We start from the raw sequence: 12,518 nt of genomic DNA on the forward strand, positions 1-12,518 counted from the left end.
ACGCAAATATACTATGAAATAGCCAAGCTATAGACCAATATGACAATGTACAGGACGAGACGAGACCAATATGACAATGTGGTTGGAACGATTCCTGACTGTAATGGTCACCGAACACTAACTATTATTTTTAGGCCACCCGAATAATTAAATTCATCTGCCGTGCTGTGTGTCTTGTGTCTGTTAATTGCGTGTGTTCTATGGTCGATTTGTCTGTTTTGCTGGACGAAAAAACCCAGGTTTTTGGGGGAAAACCTTGCTATCTACGCCTGAGACCGACTAACTCCGACACGGAGCGAAAAAAAGCCCATTGAAGTTCCTCACGGCGCCTCCGTAGCCAGGTGGGAAGAAGCTGCAGTGCATAGCACACGCTTCTTGATTAGACCGGGGTTCGAGCCCGTCACCACCAAATACGGAGGATGCGGAAAGGTCAGGGAATGACCACCATATATCCTGGAGCAATATGGCCTTAGTTGCTAATGCTACTAAAAACCAAACAAAAAAGTTCCTCGCGTCATGGACGGGATTCGAACCCGGGCCTTTTCCACCCAGTGTGGGGAGGACGGTGACGATACCACTGTGCTACCACGCAGACTGGTCACCGAACAGGGAATAGTCGACCAGAAACGTGCCATCGTCATAAAACGAACCTGATATCTGCTGCAATCTTGGAAAAAATCACGCAAAATATGCACGACCAACTACAAAGAATATAGTCAACAAAGAACCAGAGGAGAAAGAGCAAGAAGCAACACACTCAGAGCGCAGCCGAAGTGCAAACAGTCGAGTTCATGATATCTAGAGTGGAAGAAGGCCCAAACAGAATTCGAAGGAATGAACCAAAGCCACTTCATACCGAAATAGAGACTCAATTGATTCCTTTATCAAGTCACTGACCACTTCAGTTAGCAAACAATACGAAATTAATCTAAACAACAACCAAGCAACGTTGAAAGCCATCAACACAGCCGTGTACTGTGCTGAAGTAGTAGCCACCAGGATCAATGGAAGAAAAACAAGAGACCAGCAGCAGAAGAAACGAAAAAGCAAGGAATAGGCAACATAGGAAAGAAGGCTTCAAAAGAAGAAAAAAGACCTTAGAGTCAATTTAGACCAATTCTTACAGTACTAATGGGGTTATAGGAGTAAGAAAATGATTGCAAAAGTGAAGAGAATCTTCAAGAAAGACAATAATCACAGCAAACACGACACAAAAAATCAGAAAATAGGAGAATACTTAGACATTCTCAGAACTTTCTCTCACTCAGCAAGATACTTCACGGCTACAAAGAGATGATCGAGAGGAAAATAAACAACCGGATCTTCGGGAAAACCATGTAAAATTCTATAGAAGTATCAGACAAGAGGAGAAAGTAGCACCATTAACGGACCACCAGTGCCAAACACAACAGAGTAGTTCTGAAGCACTCTCAGAAGCAGTGAAGTTAGACATAAAGCCCCGAACCTCTGGATAGAACTTGAACAGAAGAAAGCCAACTACATATAAGAGATGACAGCATCAGGAGTTCATGAGGAAGGACAACGGGAGATCAAGAAATCCCACAACGGGCGAATAGGGGGAAAAGAAAACATCTACAAGAATTTCACCTGCAGACACAGGCAATTAGCAAAGGAGCTCACCTGGATAATAAGTAACCCAGAGACAATTCCATCCGTAAGAAGTTCTGGGATCAGGACCAAGATACAAGAAACTTGGAAAAATACAGCCGGTTATCTATTTTCTAACAATGTACAAGATCAGCTGCATAACGAAGAAGATTTCTGACTGCTTGGAGTGCCAAAACATCATGATCAAGCAGCAGAATGCTGCTCGATCATAATGTTTAAGCAGCAGGATGTAAACAGACGATCAAAGGATACAAAGAGCAATTGATCAGTGATTAGCATTAGCATTAGCAGTGGCATTTGATGCACTCCTCCTGATGTACATGAATGCATCCAGTACATCAGGAGGCATTACATCCTGCAAACTGTAATTATTTATTTATTTATTTATTATTATTATTATTATTTTTTTGTATTGTCCCTTGCAACGTAAATTATCTTTCCATTATGCACAGAAAAAATAAAGCATCCCTTCTGATGTATATGGATGACATTCATCAAGCTCTACATAGCAACCGAGAAGCATCTTCAACAGCCATTCTGGATCACCGAATTGTTCGGTACTGACATCAGGATGGAATTCGGACTAGACAAATGCAAGACCCACAGAACGTATTAGGTAAAACCAGTCGGCCATGGAGATACTAGCCATGGCCCAGAAAGAAAGAGGAATGGGCTTGGCAATCTCATTGAACAACAGAAGAAAGAGTTTTCTTCGGAACAGCTACGCCGATCCGAAGGTTGGTTTTATCAAGAACTACACACAGTGGCGCGTTATCCTATAGGCAAAAAAAAGGCATTTACCTAGGGCACCAATCATTGTCACTGTCTCAAAAACTCAAAACTAATTGCTGTTTTTTATTAATATTTTTAACTGATTTTTATTGGAAACTGAACTTTCTACCTGCCCAGGTCAATGAAGCTTAATTTCAAAATTTCAAAGGTACTTGAAGCTTAATTTTAAAATTACGTTTCTTTTAAAAAAATGTTTTACCGATTTTGATGGTTTTATATTTAGTTCTTCCTTAAATAGTTGAATTAATTTAAAAAATAAAGATGGCTTGGAATTTGGAATTGAAATGGAACTTGGGGTCTCCATCTAAAGATGGGAACCCCAAATTCCATTTTGCTTTGGACCCCATGAAAGTATAACGCGCCACTGCATACCTGCGAGGTGATCTGATTAAGGCGTTTAACGCCTTGAATTGAGTAAGCTCAATGCTGATTCCATTCTTTCTCTTGTGCAGGCTACACATATGAGAGAACATAAATTGAAATCGAGGAAGGATCGTTGCAGAATAGTTGTGCAGAACTTTTCCTTCAGCCAGTGGGTGGTCGATTGTTTGGAACATCTATTGCATCTATTGTTGTGGAAGTGGGTAGTTTGAATAAATTCAAGGAAGAGCCAAACAAAGTGATGTGGGAAGGTTTTTTTTTTTTTTTTTTTTTTGCTGATGCTTTTTAAGCTTGCTCTCTTGCATCATTTGCTACTACTAATATTAATATTAAAAGTCTGGGTTTTTTCTCTGAAATACGGGGGGAGGGATTGTCAGTAGAACAGACCATGAAATACTGGCAATTTATTGTCATGGTAAACTTTCGCCTGATAACCTTAGTTACCTTGGTGCAAATTTGAAAACAACCTAAACCAAACAATAATAAATTAATGTCCATAATTGCATCGCCCTTCTTTCAGCGTGTGGCACTGTAGTCAGTTAAAAGGTAGCCGATGAAGTAATGAAGTGGTTTGTTGGTTGTTATTTGTGATTTTTGCAGATGATGTATCTTTGGGTATGTTTTTGTTGTAGAGTATGACTTAGTACAATGCCTTTTTTTTTCTTTTTAATTTTATATGTGTGATATAAAGCAAAATTTACATAAACTACGACCTTTTTAACTTCATTCATATGACGTTTCTGAGTAAATAGGTTGATTAATACGTGGTTCTGTAGTTCGAAAAATGCATTTGCCCAAACAACTTAAAGGAATCTTAGTGCACGATTTTTATGTTATATTAATACATCTCTTTATGGTTTGAGAGATGATCCTGCATTGTTTTTTTTAAAATGCAGGATCATTTCTTAATTGAATGAATCAATAATAAAAATAATAAGATGGATTAAACTGTTTTTTTGTTTTTTTTTTCGCTTTGTGTTGCAATCATGAATGATGTCAGTAATCCGATTTGAACTTGAAGAAAATGAAATTATGATTAATTATACGACTAAGTAGGAACTGAAGCCCTACTTGTTTAGCATGATTAAGGAGAAAGATGATAATAGATAAGATCTGTGCAAGAGGAAGGAGTAGAATGGTGTAGGTGTTTAGCAATTAAAAAGAAGAAACATTAATACAGAATAATAAACTATGGTGAATCAGTTGACTAGTAATTAGACCATGTCAACATTAGGGATTCTGTTTGCAGTTAAAGTTCCACCAGCCCATTTCTGAAATTCACTTAAATTAACTTCAAGCCTGGACAGATTGCTGAAATTTGATCAGTGCTCACCAGACTATGAAATAAGGAAATTGATAACCTCGATCTTGATGTAGGTAAATGGTCCTAAAAAAAAAGTACTTAGCATTAGCATTAGTAGAGGCATTTAATGCAAGAAAGCAAGCTTATGCAGCATCAGCCAAAAAAAAAAAAAAAACCACTTCCACTTCACCCCTCTGTTCATTCAAAATAGCTGTCCAGCTGAGCCTTAAACTTATTTAGGCTATCAACTTCCACGACAAGGGATGGAAGTCTGTTCCACCAACCAACCACTCGCTGGCTAAAGGCAAATTTCCGCACGTCTATCCTATATCTGTCTTTCCTCAATTTGAATTTATGCCCTCTCAGGTGATTATTCTGAGCGAGAGGAAGAATCCCATCAGCATTGAGCATGCTCAAACCATTCAATGCTTTATACACCTCTATCAGATCACCTCGCTGGTGCCTAGTCTCCAGACACTGTAATTTCAAAACTTAAGCCTTTCTTCGTAAGAGCACCCCTTTGTTCCATTCACTAATCTTGTTGCCCTTCTCTGTACTCGTTCCAGCAGCTCTACATCCTTCTTGAAATGAGGCCTCCAGGCCTGTATACAGTACTCTAGGTGTGGCCTGACCATTGCCTTATACAAGGGAATAATCACCTCCTTATCCCTGCTAGAAAAATTCCTATTTATCATTGACAATACACCATGAGCTACTCTTGCAGCCTGTCTGCACTGCTCAGAGAACTTCATATCTGCCTGCACAACCACCCCCAGGTCCCTTTCATTCTCTACCACTGTCAGTGTAGTACCACAGAGTTGATACATTGCTCTGGGGTTGCTGTTTCCCATGTGTAGTACTTTACATTTGTCAATGTTAAACTTCATTTGCCACCTCTCAGCCCATCTGCTCAACCTTTCCAGATCCTGTTGCAGCAGCATAGTGTCAGTAGTGTCCTTGACAACCCTGCCTACCTTTGTATCGTCTGCAAACTTCGACATTAAGCTTGATATACCATCATCAATATCATTTATGAATAAATGTTACTTGTCTGTTATCCTCCCACCACTTTGCAGTAGCTAGTTATCTTCCCACCATGTATATTTATTGATATTTAGGTGTATTTACCTATTGTAGTTTGGATATAAGTTTAATGCAAATGAAGGTTGCACCACTGGAGTGGTTACATTGTAAATATTGACAGGATCATCATAAAAAAGAATTAAAAAAAGTACAGTGTAAAATTGTAAATTTTGCTTTTTTTTCTGTTAGTTTCAACTTAATTTTATTATGTTTCTGCATGGTAAAGGCTCCAGTTGTCTGCTTTGAGGTAGTAGTGGCATGTGATACAAGAAAGCAGTGTATGAGTTTATGAAAAGAAGCCAAAAAAAAAAAAAAAAATCATACAACCATTCCATCTAAATATTTGTCCAGTTCCTCCTTAAATTTATTTAACCTATCAGCTTCCACAACGACAGATGGAAGTTTGTTCCAGCAATTAACCACCCACTGGCCACTTCTCAGCCCATCCGCCCAAATTTCTGCACATCTATTTTACATCTGTCTTTCCTTAATTTGAATTTATGCCCCCTTAGCTTTGTAATCTGAACAAGTGGAAGAATCCCATCAGAATTCAGCGTGCTCAACCCATTCAAGGCATTATACACCTCAGTCAGATCACCGTGCAGGTGCCTAGTCTGTAGCCATTGCCATTTGCAGAACTTAAGCCTCTCTTGGTAAGAGGATCCCTTCATTCCCCTCATCAATCTTGTTGCTCTTCTCTGTACATGCTCGAACAAATTTACATCCTTCTTAAAATGAGGCCTCTAGACCTGTACGCAGTACTCAAGGCGTGGCCTGACCATTGCCTTATACAGAGGGACAATCACCTCCTTTACCCTGCTAGCAAAATTCCTATATATCATTGACAAAACCCCATGACCTGCCCTGGCAGCCTGTCTGCATTGCTCAGAAAACTTCATATCTGACTGCACAATTACTCCCAACTCTTTTTCATTTTCTACCACCTTATGTGTAGTACTACGCAGTTGGTATATTTCTCTGGGATTACTTCTACCCAAATGCAGTACTTTGCATTTGTCAAGGTTAAACTTCAGTTGCCACTTCTCAGCCCATCTGCCCAAATTTTTTAGATCCTGTTGCAGTAGCTCACTGCCATTACTGTCATTAACAACCCTGCCAACCTTTGTATCATCTGCAAACTTCGACACTAAGCCTGATATACGTTCATCAATATCATTGATAAATATACAAAACAACAGTGGAACCCTGTGGGACTCCACTAATAACATTAGTCCACGAAGAGCAGCACCCATTGATTACCCATTGGATCAACCAGGTTCTCTTGTTGATCCAATATAATCAGCTTTAGCATTAGTAGAGGCATATGATGCAAGAAAGCAAGCTTATATAGCATCAGCCAAAAAAAAAAAAAAAATTCCCCCATCCATTTACTCCAAATGTTTGTTTATTTCTGCCTTGAATTTATTTAAGCTGTCAGCTTCTACAGTGACAGATGGAAGTTTGTTACAGCAATCAACTACCCACTGGCTAAAGGCAAATATCTGTAAATCTATTCTACACTTGGCTTTCCTCAACTTGTATTTATGTTCCCTCAGCTTCTTAATCTGAGCAAGAAGAAGAATCCCATCAGCATTGAGCCTGCTCCAACCATTCAAGATCTTATACACCCTAATCAGATCACCACTGGTGTCCAGTCTCCAGCTGCTGCAGTTTGCAGAACCTAGCCTTTCTTGGTAAGAGGACCCCCTTTGTTGCCTTCACCAATCTTGTTGCCCTTCCCTGTACTCATTCTAGCAACTCTACATCCTTCCTAAAATGAGGCCTCCATACCTATGCAGTACTCAAGGTGTGGCCTGACCATTTCCTTATACAAAGGGATAATCACCTCATTTTCCCTACTAGCAAAATTCCTGTATATCATTGACAAGACCCCATGATCTGCTCTGGGAGCCTGTCTGCACTGTTCAGAAAACTTCATATTTGACTGCACAATTACCCCAGGTCTTTTTCATTCTCTACCACCCTGAGTATAGTTCACACAGTTGGTATGCTTCTCTTGGGTTACTGCTACCCATATGCAGTACTTTGCATTTGTCAATGTTAAACTTCAGGTGCCACTTCTAAGCCCATCTGCACAAATTTTCTAGATCCTGTTGCAGTAGCATACTCTATAACTTGGGATTATTAAGGATCATTGTTAATAGTAATGGTATATAATAATCTCTTGCCATATTACACAACTATGGTGAGAGATATATTTTTTTAATATCATAAATGTCTTGCTAAATTTAGACTAAAATTAGAACAAATTATTGTTTCACAGTTGAAATTTTTATTCAGAATAATTTATTTATATTTAGTGAATGTAAATGAATAGCTTTTGTTTATTGGTTAAGTTATAACCCCCTGTTTGTATTTGCATTCCCCTTGTTTTTTTATTGTTTGTATTTTGGAGAAGTTAATTTTGTAATTTTTATGTAATGTTGTTAATGTATAAAAAATAACTTATTAATAAGGATAAGTTACCTTAGATTTATTTGATGTAAATATATCAGAAAGAAAAAGTGTTTGCCTCTAAGTGTACTGTATTGTATTTATTATATTGTGATGTATTGAATGTAGTACTGTGCACAGTGTAATGTGTGCTGATATAAGAAAAAAATCATGATAGACGAGTACTGTATAAATGGAAGGTTCTAGCTTGATTAGGTTGCAGAATATTTGCATGTCAGTAGTTGAGTGAATGCTTTGTTACACATATTGCATCTTGAAGATTATGAATATAACATAGCTATAAATTTAAAGGGATTACCTATAATAATGATTTTTTGAAACTTTCTAGTTTAAAAAATCATTATTATAGGTAATCCCTTTAAATTTATACTTACTGGATTCCCACTCAGTAAGCAGTGCTTCTTTGAACAGAATAACATTGTTTATTTGTGTATTGTCATCCTCAAAATAGCCATTATTATGGTTGCTGTTTCACAGTGTAAGCGATCAGGAGCTTTGTGGAAGTAGTGGTATCTTTTTTTTTTTAAGAAAAAAACTTTTATTTGCTGCTCCAACAATGTATAGACAAATTCTGTGAATTTATCAGTGAATTCATGTAAGCTCTTTCTCTCCCTCTCCTGTTATAGAGAACACTTCAGTTATTGTAAAGTTCAGAATGTATATGCTCACTGTAAACTTAACATAAACATCATCCTGTAAATCTCTCATAGGTCAGTTGCTATAAAATACAATGGTGGTAGTTTGGTAACTGATCACTGAGAGCTTTAGTATTAATAAGAGAAGGCTATACAAGCCTGCAAGAAGTAGGCTTATATAGCATCAACCAAAACTAAATGAAATAAATGAATTCAGCCTAAATTAAAAAAAAAAAAAAAAAAAAAATCAAGTACCTTCTCTCTTTTCACTTACTTATTTTTTTCAAGTATCTATCCAGTCCCTCGCTAGAACACCAGTTTAAAGTTATCTCCTCTCAATATGAATTCATGTCCCCTTGTGCATGTCATGACTAAGCACAAAAATCCCTTGACATTTAGTTTACTCAAATCTTCCAGGCCTTAAAACAGCTCATTCAAATTACCCTGAAGATACTTGGTTTCCAAACACTGTAGCTTACAAAACCCAAGTCTGCCTTGATAAGAATATCCCTCTTTGTGCCCCTAACCAATCTCATCACACTTTTCTGTATTCTTTCCAACAGGTCAACGTGTTTTCTAGAATGGAGTGGTGGTGGGGGGGAATCAAGTCTATGCAATATTCACAGTAAGGCCTAACTGTTATTTTATACATTGGGATAATTACCTCTTTATATCTGCTGGAAAAAAGATTACTATATATCATTGACAAAACCCTATGTATTTTCTTTACATCCTGTTTACACTGTTCAGAAAATTTCATATCAGATTGTATAGTTACTCCGAATTTCTTTTCATTATCTGCATTCTTGAGCTTTGTGTTACCCAGCTGCCATTAGTCTAGAATTACTGCTATCCATATGCAGGACTTTACATTTACCAGTATTAAACCTCAATTGCTATTTTTCAGCTCATCTTCCTATTTTATTTAGATCGTGAAGTTACCTACCCTGATTAATGTTGTTAACTAATCTGCCCATTGTATCATCAGTAAATTTAGACAGTAAACTTGAAATACCTACACCAATGTCATTAATAAATATTAAAAACAGAAAGGGGGGCCTAAACCAAACCCTATGGTACCCCACTTATAACATTTTCCATGAAGAGGAGAAGTGACCTTTTTATAACTGATATCGCTTTACAGTTAACTATCATTATTTCCACAATAGTAACTTGCCCCAATATAACAATTGTTCATGTGAGAATATAACAGTTGTTCATGTGAGACTGTATCAAAAGCTTTGCTGAAATCTAAGTAGATGATGTTAGAGTTATTCCTTCTACCCAGTTCTTTATCAACTATTCTTTACTCAGTGATATACATTTGTTTATGTTAGAATTCAAGTTTTAGTTAATAGGCTACAATAAGCTACTTGCAGAGTTTTAAAAGATTGTTTTCTAAATTGGAGTAATGTGACACTGGGGGACTCTTCTACTTTGGAAAAAAGTTATAGTTAACTGTTAAGAGACATAAATGGCCACTGCTCTCCATGCACTAATTTTATGAGTGGGGTACCATGGGTTCAGCTTTGATGCTCCTTGTTTTTAATATTTATTAATGACATTGTAGCTATTTCAAGTTTGCAGGGCGGTTAATGACATTAATCAATTTTAAACCTCAAATTCCATTTTTCAGCTCGTCTGCCAAGTTGAGCTAAAAAATGGAATTTGAGGTTTAAAATTGATATTTTTGCTGTTGGTAGAAGTAGTCCCAGAACAACATATCATTTACATAGCACCAAACTCAAGGTAATTGATCATGAAAAAGACCTGGGCATAATTGTACAGTATGTCATTATGTTCTGAGCAGTGCAGACAGGCTACTAGAATAGCTCAATGAGATATGGGAACTTTGTTAGCAGATGCAATTATCCTATTATGTAAAGTAATGGTTAGGCTACATTTTGAATAGTGCATACAAGTTTAAAAACCTCATTTTTGGAAAAATGTAGATCTTTTGGAAAGGATGCAGAGATGAGCACTGAGTTTAGTTAGAGCACAAAAGGCTATTATTACCAAGAACAGTTGGAATTCTGTGGATTGCAAAATCTGGAAACCAGGGATTTTTGTGGTGGCTCAATAAAGTTTTTTTTTTTTTACATAGCACATTTAGAATCTAAATCATTATGTGGTGTGTATGTCTATATACAAGTGCTTGTTTGTAGCCAAATTTGCATGTTGTGTATGCTAAAAAAAAAACAAATTACTAAAAAGGGAAAAATTCTGCCCATGCACCAGAAATGGCTAACTACAGCCCTAATTGAAGGGGCCTAGGCCTTTTAAAATTTTCTCTAGTGGAAAGTTGACTCTCCAAATGAGTAACAAATGGTGAAATCATTATACTGTCACATGAAACCCTATTTGGAGTGTTTAAGATTTTAAAAGGATTGTGTAAACTAAATGTTGATGGAATTTTTACTCTTTCTCAGATAACACAAGAAAACATCGGTTTAAATTGAAAAAGGATGGTTGCAGAATAGATGTGCAGAAATTACCTTCAGTCAGAGAGAGTAATTTGTTACTGGAATAAACTTCCATCTAGAATTGCTGATGTGGATAATCTGTATAAATTTAAAGAGGGAATGGATAAATGAGGTGGGTATAGTTTTTTATTATAATTTTATTTTGGTTAATATTATATAAGTTTGCTGCCTTGTATCATTTTGCAAATACTAATACTGAAGCAATATTATGATCTATGCAGAATGCAAATAACAGATAAGTGTTAGTCAAGCATTAACAGGAACTTACAGATGACATAGGCCCTGAAATTAATATCAGTTAAGTTTTTATATTTGGAATGTGTGTGTTAGATAATTACAGTGAATTAACTACTTTTGGTTGAGACAACTACTTATAGTGAATTAATTACAGATGGTTGAGACAAGAATTTGGCAATATTCAAGATGGAAACGGGGCAAACGCTTGGTGATATTGGAAATTGGGAATAATATAAGTGATCAGAGAATTTTTTAAAATTTTTAATTAATTTCTTTTATTGCTGATGCAGAATGAGCTAATTCCTTGCATTTTTTGGCCATTATAATACTGTTTTTGCAATTTATTACGAAAAATACTAAAAAGAAGTCAGAAGTTCATTTCAATTTTACATTTATAGTGACATTCATCCAACATTAATGATATACTGAATGAGCTAAACAGAGTGAGCTAAATTATATAAAAATCACTAAGAAGTTGTGGGGGGGGGGGATGTTGTTAACCTTACACTAACTCATTTTGCAATGGAACCGCTTATCAAATTGGACTTCATAATTTTACTATTTTGAGCATGGGGGATTGTATTGAGGTTGTTCTAAAAACATTACAAAAGAAGTTCTGTAAATAAAAAAAAAAAAAAAAAGAGTGATTATTGCTATAAGGACTAGCTGTGGTCATAGGGTAATATATGCAGACACTTGCACACATTGCAAGATTGGGTCTATATGCCCTGTCTGGAAACTAGGCATCTATTTGGAGACTTAATTGAAGTGTTTAAAGCTTTAAAAGGGTTGAGTAACTAACTAAATATGATGGTATCTTTACTCTTTCTCAAGTAACATACACACACAGATTTACATTTAAATTGGAAAAAAAAAACCCATTTCAAAATAGATTGAAAATTTTCCTTCATCCCAAGAGTGACCGATTGTTGTCTTGAATACATTTAAAGAGGGATTAAGGAATTATTAGAAGGGATTTTTTTTTGTTGCCGTGCTATTCCATGTCTCTATGCCATGTACCTCAAAGAACTGTTGTATTTATGTTGAAAGTTTTTGTGCATATAACTTATACCTTAAAATAATATATGTTATATGCACTGAGTGGCCAGTTTATTAGATACCCCTTATTATCCAAAGAACTGTACCAGGCTGAACAAAGTTGGTGGTCAAATAATGAGGGATGTTGTGTTTGTGTGTGCATGCATATAAAATTCAGTGAGATAAATGGACTAACAGCATTATCTAAGTGATTTTCAGCACAATATTATTAGTGAACAAATGATGTAAGGAAGCAATCACATATAGCATTCAACCAAAAAAAACCCTTTCCTTAATTTATTCAGACAATCCACTTCTGTAACACCAAAAGACAGTTTGTTCTGGCAATCAGTTACTCTGGATGAAAGCAAATTTTTACTTGTAAAAATTTGCTTTCATCCAGAGTTTTATGGGGTTTATGTGAGAAGACCCGACTGAAGTATTTAAGTCTTTAAAAAGTCT

General features: G+C 36.3%; 1 protein-coding gene across 1 annotated transcript in view; it reads left to right on the forward strand.

The window, feature by feature from the left end:
• Positions 1 to 3,358: 3,358 nt before the first annotated feature.
• LOC150079880 (SCY1-like protein 2) overlaps positions 3,359 to 12,518 on the forward strand; it is a 114,212-nt gene continuing 105,052 nt past the window's right edge. The window contains exons 1-2 of the mRNA XM_090383269.1: positions 3,359 to 3,417; positions 10,728 to 10,893. The gene's annotated coding sequence lies outside the window, so the exon portion shown is untranslated. The remainder of the gene's footprint in view (positions 3,418 to 10,727; positions 10,894 to 12,518) is intronic.

Source organism: Mastigoproctus giganteus, chromosome 10 (assembly GCF_048544385.1).
Source record: "Mastigoproctus giganteus isolate SK-2022 chromosome 10, ASM4854438v1, whole genome shotgun sequence".
Taxonomy (NCBI): domain Eukaryota; kingdom Metazoa; phylum Arthropoda; class Arachnida; order Uropygi; family Thelyphonidae; genus Mastigoproctus; species Mastigoproctus giganteus.